Here is a 12357-nt window from a genome sequence, read left to right as displayed (position 1 = left end):
CTTGATTTTGTTCCATCAGACCATAGAACTGTGTTCCTGAAATACTGGCTTCTTTTTGCCTGTATTTTCAAGCTGCACCTTTCGGTTTTTCATCCCTAGCAGGGATTTACATCTTGAGATGAAAACTGTGAGTTTCTAGTCGTGATGTTGATGAGTAAGCCACTGCTGTTAATGCAAATCATTATTATCATAAATTAGAATGTATCTGTGGTTGATTTGTTGTTATTCAGCATAATCTCTGTTTACATGGCCACGTTTTCTCTCCAACTCAATTTATCATCCCTCAATCATCTCTGAGCCATGTGTCGGCTCTTTTGTGCAGAAAGTAATGTTGAAAGGACACAAAACAAACCTTCAGCCACTGTAATTATTTTGAGCGGCTGAACAGTAAACCACTGTGTGTTTGAAGGGGCTATATCTCCCTCTGTTCTTTAAATTTTGACCTACACTTATTCAAATTAAAGGTAAGATTTGGCACTTTGAGCAGAAAAAGAATAAAAAACAGTTTATGCATGTGGAGAAAATGAATAAGTAAGATGGGAAAAAAATATCCTTCCAGGAAGCAAAAATAGAGCACACTACTGTAATGTTCCTGGATTGGGGGTGGCTGCGGTGCATTAGCTGGTGGAGGCTGCAGACAGCCCTTGGTTGCCCAGGAAACACAGATGGTGGATGAAGGGTGCGCATACAAAAGAGCATAAACCTGTAGCAGCAGCTGGACACCGAGAGCGCCGATTAATTCAGATCTGCGCAGTCAAAGAAGTCACTGTGCTCATTAATACCTCCGGTTCGCGGTCTTTGTCCCGAGGCTTCCGTCTCCACTTTATCCCGTTTTGCCCGGACTGGACTCCCGTCAGTGCGCAGCTGTTGTTGGCACTCCCACATCTGCCTCCTCTGCTCGGCGGCCATGGAGGCTGCAGGACGCGGCTCGTGTACGGTAGAGCGAGTCGGTGCTGCAGCCGAGATCACTGGCACTCACACGACGGGGATGTGCAGGCTGAGATGGTTGAAATCACCATGAAGAAGAAGAAGAGGAGGAGGAAGAAGAAAAAGGCGAAGAAACAGCCATGTATCCGATGCTGCAGGACAGATGCATGTGGAACAGCAGATCACTGGTAGGAGGACAAAACCCCTATTAATTCCAATTATTCTGCTCTTCCTTTACATTCAACCTTATTTAGTAGTCAGACTTGTTAAATTGCATTGATCTGTTGTTAGATTTGGTAAACATTGTCTGTTTTAATATCCTGCAAAAATAGGGCCTAGTAGACTGTCTCCCCTCAACCTTGCAGGGTTTATGAATATTGATATGTTTATAGAAATGCTATTATTTAGTGGTTATTTACACGATTTGTTGCTTCAGCATTGCTGCATGCAGTAGATGGTCTGTCATCTGCAGATCCAGTGCAAAATGTAGCCACTGTGCTATTTTTGTACTCATTTGTGTGTCAGATATTGTGAATTTCTTTAATTTTCTAGGTATTTATCAGGAAAAGTATGCCATGCATTGCAAAAGAAAATTAAAGCAAAACTTATAAGTAACACCAGCAACTCATTCAGTGTGGTTTTGGTTTTTAGGTAACCTTGTGGTCAGTGTTGCATGAACCGGATTCATCCACCATGTCACCAGCCAGGACTCATGGGAGGATCCAAATGGGAGCCGACAGCAGGACAGGTTATGTGTACAGGCTGGATTATCTTTATTACAATCACCAGGGAGGGTAATTTTCAGATCAGATGAAGAATTTAATAGCATTTCTCAGCTAGTTTGATAACTGATATAAATGAGGCTGATCTCAAGTGACTTAAATCTTTTAGCTTTGGGGGTATTTGAGTCTCATTTGTCTCAGGTTGAATAAAAAAAACTGTAAGGAGAAACAATAAAATGAAAGAGCAAGCAATCCTCGGGGTATTTTGGGAGGACAGTTGGGTTGCGTCCCACTTTTCTGCTGCTTTGTGTTATGTGTTCCTCTCCAGTTACACTGACGAAAAAGCAGATCGGGGCTTGACGGGACCTCATTGTGCTCCTGGTGGCATCGCTCCATCGCCCTCTCCCATGCCGCCTCTCTCTCTGGTACAGGATCTCTCTGTAGATTTACACCACTGTGACTTTTATTTGCCTCATATTCACTTTTACGCTTGACACAGTGACTCGTGGTGAAGAAATAGAACATCGATTGCCACAGATACCTTCTAGAGTCACTCCTTCATTCCGTTACCATTGCTATTCATAATTCTCTTACCTTTTGTTCTTTGCAACTGTTTGCCAGATCCTTTGATTCAATCACCTTTTATTCTTTGTTCTTGTACGCTTTGTCATTAATTAGCAACTATATGCAAACTGACCACTATTCCTTATTTGGTATTTACATACTGTCCCCTCCAAACTATCTGGCCAACTGTATAAAATGTTTTATAATAATAATAAGTGCCCCACTACAGCAAACTTCAGCACTCGTTATATAGGTCTAGATGAATATAAAATGCAGTTTTTATGGACTCAGTATTGCCCACTTACAGTATGTGTCCCTGTGCATGTGTACTAAGCTTCCTTGCTGGTGGAGAGTGCAGATAAATGAGGAACAGATAGAACACGGCAGATTAGTTATGTGTTAAATCACTGGCATATTTTTTTGCTATATGCTACTGTACTATCCTTTCCAGGATTATGGCTAAGAGGGGAGATAAACCATCCTCAAAGTGGAGACCATGACCAAATCAGATTAGCATAATCTGCTTCTCGGATTCATTTATTCAACATTATGCAGGATAATCCTGGAAAAGGAAATATCTGCATGTTTGTCAGAGCGGGACAGAATGTTTTTAACAGCATGTGATGTAAAAGAGACCAACAGGATGGTAGGTAGGACTCAGTAAAATCTAAAAACCATGTCATCATTCACTGTATTTACTGCATTTTCCTTTACTCCCTGTAATGTTATTTCTCTTGCAGTGACGGACACATGGTGCCATTACTGCTGCCGTCAGAGGAAGAGAATCCACGTTTCCCCAACAAGAGACGACTTCTGCTGCTTTTGTGTATCAGTGAAAACTTAAAAGTTGCACTGCTTTGTAGTCACTGTCATTGTGGTCAGATTTAGCAGGAAGGCGGTGTTCAACAATCGTTTGCTGCAGCGTTTTGTTCCTACGCCTCTAAAACATATATATTTTCCTTGGCTGTGAGTTACACTAACATCCACCCCCTCTCCTTTTCTTTTATTTTTGCTGATCAAAAGCAGACACTGTAGCCACAGAACACCTCTCACACTTGTTTTCTTCAGCTGCTGAGTGCAGTGACCTCTTCACTCTGTTACCTTAGTTACTCCTTCTAACACTTTGATCACTTCTGTCTGTGGAAGACGTGTTTCACTAGAAATGCTGTTTTAACAATGCTGTCTTGTGTCTGCCAGATCCAAACCTGGAAAGCTCTGATATTTGAAGCCTGTAATGAGGAAAAAAAGCTGCAAAACTGTGAGAATGAGTAGTTTTCTCACATTATAATAATGTGTGATTCACACAGTATGCTTTCATTTGTCTTGAAACCTCTTAAGACTGGGTGTGATGCCAACTATTTTTAAATTACTATTCACAACTCATGTGTTTTTACTGTAGTGTGTGAGCGTGTGTGTGTGTGTGGGGTTGGGGATGTCTGTGGGAGTGCATGTGTTTCTTTGCATGTACTTGATTTGTGTATGTGTTTGTACCAGTATGTGTGCATGTGTATCATGTCAGTCTGATAAAATGTATTTGTATTGGGCCTGAAGCTGAAGCTGAAGCTATAAGCTGCTTTTACAGTGATTTTTTTTCATACTTTCCAACTTTAAATACATTCTTTCAGCCTCTGGATGTACCAGATAAGGGATAAAACATTATTTACAAATGATTCTTAGCATTTGTTACAGCCTCATTGAAGTGCCGGTTATTCCTGTGATTTAGATCACAGGAATAGTGCTGGAAATTAATGGTGTGTAGTTTTCTAAATGATGCCTGCTGGCAAAAATTAAGCTGCCCTGATGACTACAGCCCCGTCATTTAACACTTAAGTAAATTACAGCAAATGCTAATAATTATGTGTAAATAGCTTTTTACCCATGTGTGAATTCTACTAACCGTATCTCACTAATATCTAACAGTACTAATGTCTGCTAACAGTCGGAGGATTACTAACCTGTAATGAGAATGCTGATGGCTGGCATTTCTAACCCACTAACTAACCCTCTGCTTTATGCCGCAGTCTGATGCACATACTCCTCTCTCATGATCCTGCAATCCTTCTTTCAGACATGCCCAATTTAGTTCAATTATACAAGAAGAAAATGAATGAAAAATGTTCCTGTGTGCATGTCAAGAAGGGTTTCAGGACTTTGGGGAGGAAAAAGTTATTAACCACAAGAAGAAAAGAGGAGCGGTAAGAGCTGCTGATGTCAAACTGGGTTGACCACACACTGAAGAAGAATCTCTACTAAACTGATTATGATCTGATTTCGACCCACCGCACTTCATAGGATAAATTCACATCTTCAGAGACCAGCTTTTTGTGTCTGTGTGTGTCCTGTGTGGTCAACCTTCGCAGGTGAGTGCCTGGCTTGTTGTCGCCACAGGTAGCTCAGTGAGACAGAAGCCAAGCAAACCTACGCTCCGATACTAACTCCTTATGGTGTGGATACTAACAGTGGTGAGGCTGCAGAGGTCCACCTGTTGCTCTTACTAACATCTTTGTGTTCTTTGATGAGCGTTAAGTAGATCAAAGCATGCCTTACTGTACCAGTGATGTTCATTCAATGACACTACAATGGAAGCTTTCATCCAAAAACACCTTCTAGTGTCACAAGTGTGTGTTTGTTTTTAGCACTGGGCAGTCTTGTTAAGAACAGTAGAAGTCCTTATACATGAATATAAAATGTTAAATTAACAGCTACTAACCCGAAGAGCTTCTAACGGCTCTCTGAAAACTAACAAACTAACCTACTAATAAACTAATAATCTAACAAAAACTAACTAGAATCACTAACTCTGTGCTCAGTGGCAGAATCAGTGAGGCACCCTGAGTCTGAGCAGCTGCATCACTTACTGAATGTACTAACAGGGTTAAGTTTATAGGAGTTATGCTTGAATGTGTGTGTGAGTGAGAGGCGTGTGTGTGTCTTTGTACAGAATAGGAGTGGGAATGGAAACAAATTCCAAACTGGTTGAGTGACCACCTGAATCTGTGCTCATAAACCATAATTTACATACCAGTGCAGTTATATTTAGAGAGGTTTATCCTCAGAGATTCTTTCAGCTTTGGTGAGCTTCGGGATATATGTAAAAAACGACAAACTGTATGGAAATATACATGTAAAGAACATTTAAATCAATGTGCATGACTATTTTTGTACTTAATTGTTCATTTATCAGTTGTCTTTATTGTTGTTATAAACAATTTTTAGATAGAAATAAAGCCTGTTTTTTTTAACATGCTGTTTCTTTTCTGAGCCTTTTACAGTAAAGTTTGTAACCAGCATTCGATACTAAAGATGCAGGAAAGCATTTAAAGCAACAAAATGCTGTCCAGGAGCTTGTTTTCTGCATTCAACCAGAAAATTACCAGGTATTTCATTTCTATTGGGATATAAAGTAAATGACAACAGCTTCCCACTCCTGATTGCTGTAATTATACTGAAGCATGATTACTGTATCTGTTTACAAGCTGTGACCAACTGAAAACACACACCCCGGTACACACACACACGTTTGTGTCGGCGCCTAACCAATTTACAAGGCTTTAATAACAAACAGTTTGAGGGTGATAACGGGGATTATATGCTTTCTTGGGAGGCTAGCCATTTGTATTTAGTATCAAAATTCTGAACTGTGTCCCTGAACTGTTTGGGTCTAGAATGACAATGATGGTTTTCCTTGGAAAGAGGTCATGATTTTGGAGGAATTTTTCAATGAACGAAAAGTAAGAATCCACAAAATGTCTGCGATTCATTAACAATGAAGATGTTTTGGCATCACAGCTGTAAGAGTTAGCATTTTTTTAAAGTGCATTTAAGTGTTATGCATGTTTATAGCTAAAAAAAAAATAGCCTGAGTCCACACAAACTCTAAAACGATGCTGTCCTGCTACTCGTAGCCACATTGATGGGAGGTTTTCAAAGTTTTCATGGAGGCAGAATTACAGCAGGGGGCAGCAACTCATCAGGTTGGAGGATTTGATGTTTTTCGATGCAATTTGAGCTCCACCATTGGATTATTGGATGTTTTGCTAATATTTCCAGCTGGGAGACAAATGTTTGTGATGGTGCAATAATTTCAAACTGTTTCCTGTTTATTTGTACATTTACTGCCATCAAAACTCTTATTTCTGATTCAATTTAAACCGTATTTTTTGGAACAGACTGGGTTTTAAAGTATTGCTCTATGTGTTTACAGGTGTTTTTCCACATAGAGGTGTGATACACTGTCTAGCAATGCCCATGGGAAGATATCATCGGCATTTCAGAGTACAAGTTCAGTATTAGAGTGTCTTTCTTGTGAAATATCCACAGTTAATCCCAAGGGTCACAAGATGGCACTGTTTTGATGTACACTACCAGTCAAAAGTTTGGACACACCTTCTCATTCAATGTTTTTTATTTATTTGTGTTATTTTCTGCATTGTAGATTAATACTGAAGATTAACACCTCATTGTTTATAACATAATTCCATATGTATTCATTTATAGTTGTGATGTCTTCAGTATTAATCTACAATGTATTAAATAATTAAATAAAAAACATTGAATGAGAAGGTGTGTCCAAACTTTTGATTGGTAGCGTACATGTATTTGACAGTTCTCTATGAGACATTGCATGACATACAATATGTTTGCAATGAGATTAATTTTTCAATTTTCTTTCTGCTTCATCCCTTGTTGGTTGATATACAAAGCTCTGGTCATTTTTGTTGTGTATTTTGGGGGATTGCAAGCTACTTAGACTGCATTCACCAGTGACATTAGATCCACCGAAGCGACCCCTCTTATGTACAATGATAGCCAATGTGACAAGTTTTTCCATCATTTATAACAAAAATCCCTGATTAATTTTGGCTGTGTTATACTCCAACTAAATGTCAAACAGGTTTATGTGTGCGATGGAGAGAAACACACTCACTGCAGTGGACCTTCATTCCAGCGTCCTCCTCCTTTGCTCCTGTCAGACAGATGGGGCTCTGCTCTGCCCCCCATTTGAGCCCGATGTGATCCAGATGACGGGATTTTCCAAAGCTAGGAGTAGCGGGGCCTGGGGTCTTCATGGGTCAGCTGTAATTCACCACAGAGCTCAGAGAGCAGAGTCTTAACACACACAAAACCCCTCACAGAACGTTGAGGCTCCACTTAAAGTCTTAAATATCACACAAAAAAACAGTTCAAAGGCAGGTATGTTGGGATGAAGAACATTAATCGGCTTAATGATGTCCTCTACTGAATGGTTAGTTTGGAAAACACACTAGCGCTCAGGTTAGCAGGGACTTGGACACCACGGAGAAAGAGACGAAAGCGAGACGTAGAGCCAAAACAGCGCAATTCCACAATTATCTCATTGTCTCAGAATTTCTTGAGATTTTACCAATTATCTGTTTCTGTTTGACCCTTTCCTTCAGTAAAATAAGGAATGTCGGAGCACAGTGGATGAGTGTGATTGTGTGGGTGATCCAAAAAGCAGCTCTCTGTAACCAGAGCCTCCATCACAGGGAGGAATAACAGCTCAGTGCCGCCAATGGAATTGTTTCTATGCTGTAAAAGATGGCGAGGAAGAAGAAAAACCGAGCTTGGGAAGTATTTCTCTCTGTGGCACTGTAATCAGCGGAGAGTTTAAAATAGTAAATCCACTCAACGATAGTTGAAGGGCTGAACAGAGATTGCTCTCCCTGCAAGTATGTGTTTGTTTGTGTCTGCTTGTGTAGTTCCAACGAAGACGTGATTGTAACATAGCTGAGGTTTTCTATTTATCGGAAACAAGTTGGATTTTAGGCCTGCAATATGTGCAATACTGGCATTTTTAAGAGTATATGCTGTATATATGTTTGCAAATACACTTAAACCTGTAATTTCATGTCAAAGGATGTCCACTGGTTACCACTGGGAAGAGATATAGAGCACCACACAGGTCAGAAACACAACTCCATACAAAATTAAACCTGCAAACACCATTACAAACTCCACTGAAACAACACTCCAAAAAGTGTTTATATCTCTCTATCAGAGATGCAACTCACAAAACATGTATTTCATCAAAAACTGTAGCCACCAGCTGGTGCTCAGTTATAAAGAAATGTGGTTCTTTGCTGCATATATGCAAAAAATTCCAGGCAATTATCAAAACTTTGTTGTACTTTCTTGATTAGAGATGTTTCACATTCCATTTCAGCTTCATACTACCCCAGATGAATCCTTGCAATCTGCTATGTAGCAAAGACAGACAGAGCTCAGAGCTCAGAGCTCATGGCTGGCACTCGTATTATTTTGGGCCCCAATACAAGTATTGGAGAGCAGGGATGGAAGAGTGAGAGTGGTAAAATTTAGGTCAGGGGTTGTGGGTCTTTAAATGTACAATAGAGGCTTTAACACGAGGGCAGGGGTAGTTCATGAAAATTGTTTGCAGATTTCTAAAGCATTTGAAGAAATGGAAAATGTAGCTGATCTCTATGAACTAGGCAATCTCTGCTTTAACCGGTTTGCCAGTTCTTCAGACCAATAAAACATTCAATGACTCATTGTCTGCAGACACACAAACTATAACATGGATCAAGTATTTTTTTGAAGTCTTGCATAATACTTTCTACTCTGCTGATTCTTCCTTCATGTTCTTCCATTCTGACTTGGAACACTTAAGTCATCTTCCATTAAACTGTTCGACTGATGATCTGCTTCCATTAAACTATTTGACACATGATCTACTTGGTCACACCATTTCCTCCTCCCTTCCTCGTCTTTCTTCCAAACACTAAGTCCTGTTAATAGTGTGAAAATGGTGATATTAAGTCAGAGACCTGGTGCTTCCTAAATGTCTTCCTCTTCCCTGCCTGCAGCCAACATTCAGACACTAGATAAGCGAGCAGTCAGAGAGGGCCAATCTGTCCTGCTGCCTGGTGAATGATGGACAGTAATTAAAAGTTAGCTAATAACCTCTTCACACCTGACATTTCAACAGGGAGGTCCTGGACACCATTATCTACATATAGATTAAACAGCGTAATTGGCAGAGAGATAGGGTTAGGAGGATCGCGAAAGGAAAAGGAGGAAAAAAAAAAGGCCAGGCCATCGCCAAACCATTAAGCAGAATATCTGAGTGACACTCTGATTTTGCTCCTCTTGCTAATGCGACAGGAATTGAGCTGAACTAAAATGCTAAATGAATGAAGCCTATCTCGGTGTGGTTATTACCGGGGCAAACATCGGCCATGGAAAATAGCTTTAATTTCATAATAATTGCTAGATGGACGTGACTCGTTAGAGACACAATGTGAGCGTGGAGAGGGAGGGAAGAGGAAGAGGGGGGAGGGTGGACAGGAGAAACTCTTCTGAGGGTGAATGCTGTTAGCTGAGCTGCACCACTTGTGCTCCCACACACTGCCATTTACGCAAACTCACTGTTAAGCGAAACTGTGGACTGATAAGTTGAAAATGGAGGGAATTACTTGTGCTGTCATTAGTTCTGTGGAAATATAAAAAACTTCATTTAAAAACGAAAACATTCCTGAATGAGCTTCTGCTCAGGTTATGGGTTCCCATAGTTTAATACTTTTACACCTTCCACTGCTTTGTATTCAACACTATTAGGCTATTACGCATCCATTATATCATAACATCTGTAATTTCTGGTGATTTTTTTCCTAATGAAAGTGATATTTAGTTAAAAAACAGGCTTATGAAAACTCCTATTTTCCTGTTTCCCTAGCAAAGCTTAAAGGACAGTTTGGGAAAAACAAAAATCTTGCTGAGAGTTAAGGGAGGATAAGATTCACATTAGTATCATATTTGTAAGGTCATGTAAAGCTACAGCCAAGAGTCAGTGAGTTTAGCATAGAGAGGGGACGACAGCTCCTGGCTCTGTCCCATGGTTAGAAAATTTAGTTAAAGCTCACTAAACACTAATTTACATTATATCTTGTTTCATAAGTATGCATTAAAATCAATTGCCAGGCGACCAGCAGGAAGTAATGGCCAAGTGTCCAGCAAAATCTGTGGCCTTGAGGATAAAACCAAAATAGAAGTTCCTTAACATGCAATGCCACATATGACCACTAGATGCTTCAAACATTTTTTTAAATAGTCCTCATGGTCTGGACCACAAAATTCCAGCCCTATATTAAGTGTGTGTTTATGAAACAATTGCTCCATTGATAACATTTAAAGACTCGTTGAAGGCTTCAATATCTGCTGTGTGGGGACTGACTTCTATTTCACATCTTTGTCTCTGTTCTGTCTCAGACTTTTGCAGCCTCGGTTTAAAGAATAAGCAGATTTTTTTTCTTAAGACAGACAGTTCTGTTGTGTTTGTGGTTGAGGCCTCTACAGAATGTGCTCGTGCGACATTCAGCAAGTTTTTTGTCCGTATTTTAATGCGCTAGTTGCCCTGCAGCTAATACAGCTAACATCAGCCCGTGTGTCGCTGTTTCAGCTGAGTTTACCCCACCTATGCATTACAGTCATGGAACCTCTTGTTTTTATTTTTTGCTGTCAAAGCTGTGCCTCAGTTCCAGGCTCAGTCTACGAAGTCACAAATGTGAAGGCCAAACTGTGTCTTGGTAAATGAGACAATCTGGGACAAGGAGTACTTACTATGTCTGTTACCAACTGGTCCTGCCCTTATCTTTGTGTCATGAAGCACAGAGTCACATTTAACTAAATTAAACCTTACATTCAAAAGTAGAATCTCAGCTGCTGCTATATGGGGGGAAAGGCTGGGTCTGGCAAAACTAGACTACATTTCTCAGCTGGAGCTTTTGAAATAGGGCAGCTTTGTCACACCACTGTGACACACTGAGTCTTCAAATGCAGCCTTTACAGCATGAATTAACGCATGTTAGCAGGTCAGTAGTCTGACTCACCAAATGCAGACTGCGAGTATTACCGCTATCAAGTAGCTGTTTTTCACGTGAGGCGCTCGATTCTCAGCAACGTTACCTGCAACGTTACAGAACTGACACTCTTCCCTATAGTTTCAGTATTTAGGATGTATATGGATATGTCAAAGACAATAGAGAATTTGTATTTTTTTGTCATTTTAGCAACTGCTTGTTATCGAAGGATAAAGTGGAGTGTATATAGCCATAGTGGAAACTCAATGTAGGCTATAATTACATTAAGTCAATAAGTGAACAGAACATTAGGTGAAGGGCAGTATTTTTTCAGTGCTCTCTCTCTCTGTCTCGCTCTGAGTGAGGTTAAACTAAACAAAATCTAAAATAAATTTCTAATGAAATGAAATCAAACATTCTATGATTGATGGCTATTATCAAAGGCAAACTCAGCGTAGAGAGACAGAGCTGTCAGCAGCAGAAACACAGCAGCAAAGCTAGCTGTGGGAACACACACACACAGACACACACACACGCGCACACACACACACACACAGACACACACACACACACACACACAGACACACACACACAGACACACACACACAGACACACACACACAGACACACACACACACACACACACACACACACACACACACAAACACGAGTTCATGAACAGGTGAGCAGTTTGCCACATTTCAGGATCCAAACAGAAAAGGTTTTTCAGGTAAAGTGTACCTCTGAGCTGAGTTTCCAAACCAGCGGCAGTAGAAATCAAAGGTTGAAACCATGCCTTGGTACGTCTGTCATTATACACAATTCATGGTCTAGCACAAAACCCCATCAAAAACCACAACTGATCTTCTCATTTAATGCTTGGCAAAAAAACTCGTAGGTGTATTCACTGACTTGCAGAGAGAAATATAATGAAAGAAAACAACTCCCCAACAAGTATTTCATATAGCAAATTCTTCCATTGCATCTTTTCTTATTTCTATATGCATACACACTTTAAAGGCCCAATCGTGTCACCACAAAAGCTCTGAAGCATTGAGGCATGAACTCCATGTTATAAGGGACCAAGATATTGGCATTAGATTCATTAAGTCCTCTGCGTAGCAAGAGAACTTAATGATCTGACTTTTTTTCAGCACATCCCACAGTTGCTCTATCAGACTAAAATACTGGAAATTTGGATCCCACATCACCAGTTTGAACTCTTTGTCATGTTCCTCTAACCATCCCCAAACAATGTTTGCAGTGTGGCAGAGCATATTGTCCTGCTGGAAAGAATATGTTTGTAGA

The 12357-nt window shown here is 40.2% G+C and overlaps 1 long non-coding RNA gene across 1 annotated transcript; it reads left to right on the top strand.

Moving 5' to 3' along the window:
* The first annotated feature begins 606 nt into the window (after window positions 1–606).
* On the top strand, window positions 607–5455 carry LOC111586713 (uncharacterized). Its single transcript, XR_002748010.3, has 3 exons — window positions 607–1115; window positions 1579–2074; window positions 2954–5455. It is a non-coding gene; the product is annotated as an uncharacterized LOC111586713 (long non-coding RNA).
* The last annotated feature ends 6902 nt before the right edge of the window (window positions 5456–12357 follow it).

The sequence above is a fragment of the Amphiprion ocellaris genome, chromosome 6 (assembly GCF_022539595.1).
Source record: "Amphiprion ocellaris isolate individual 3 ecotype Okinawa chromosome 6, ASM2253959v1, whole genome shotgun sequence".
In the NCBI taxonomy this organism is placed as follows: domain Eukaryota; kingdom Metazoa; phylum Chordata; class Actinopteri; family Pomacentridae; genus Amphiprion; species Amphiprion ocellaris.
Note: the sequence above shows the minus strand (reverse complement) of the source record. Positions and strands in the feature narration are given on the sequence as shown.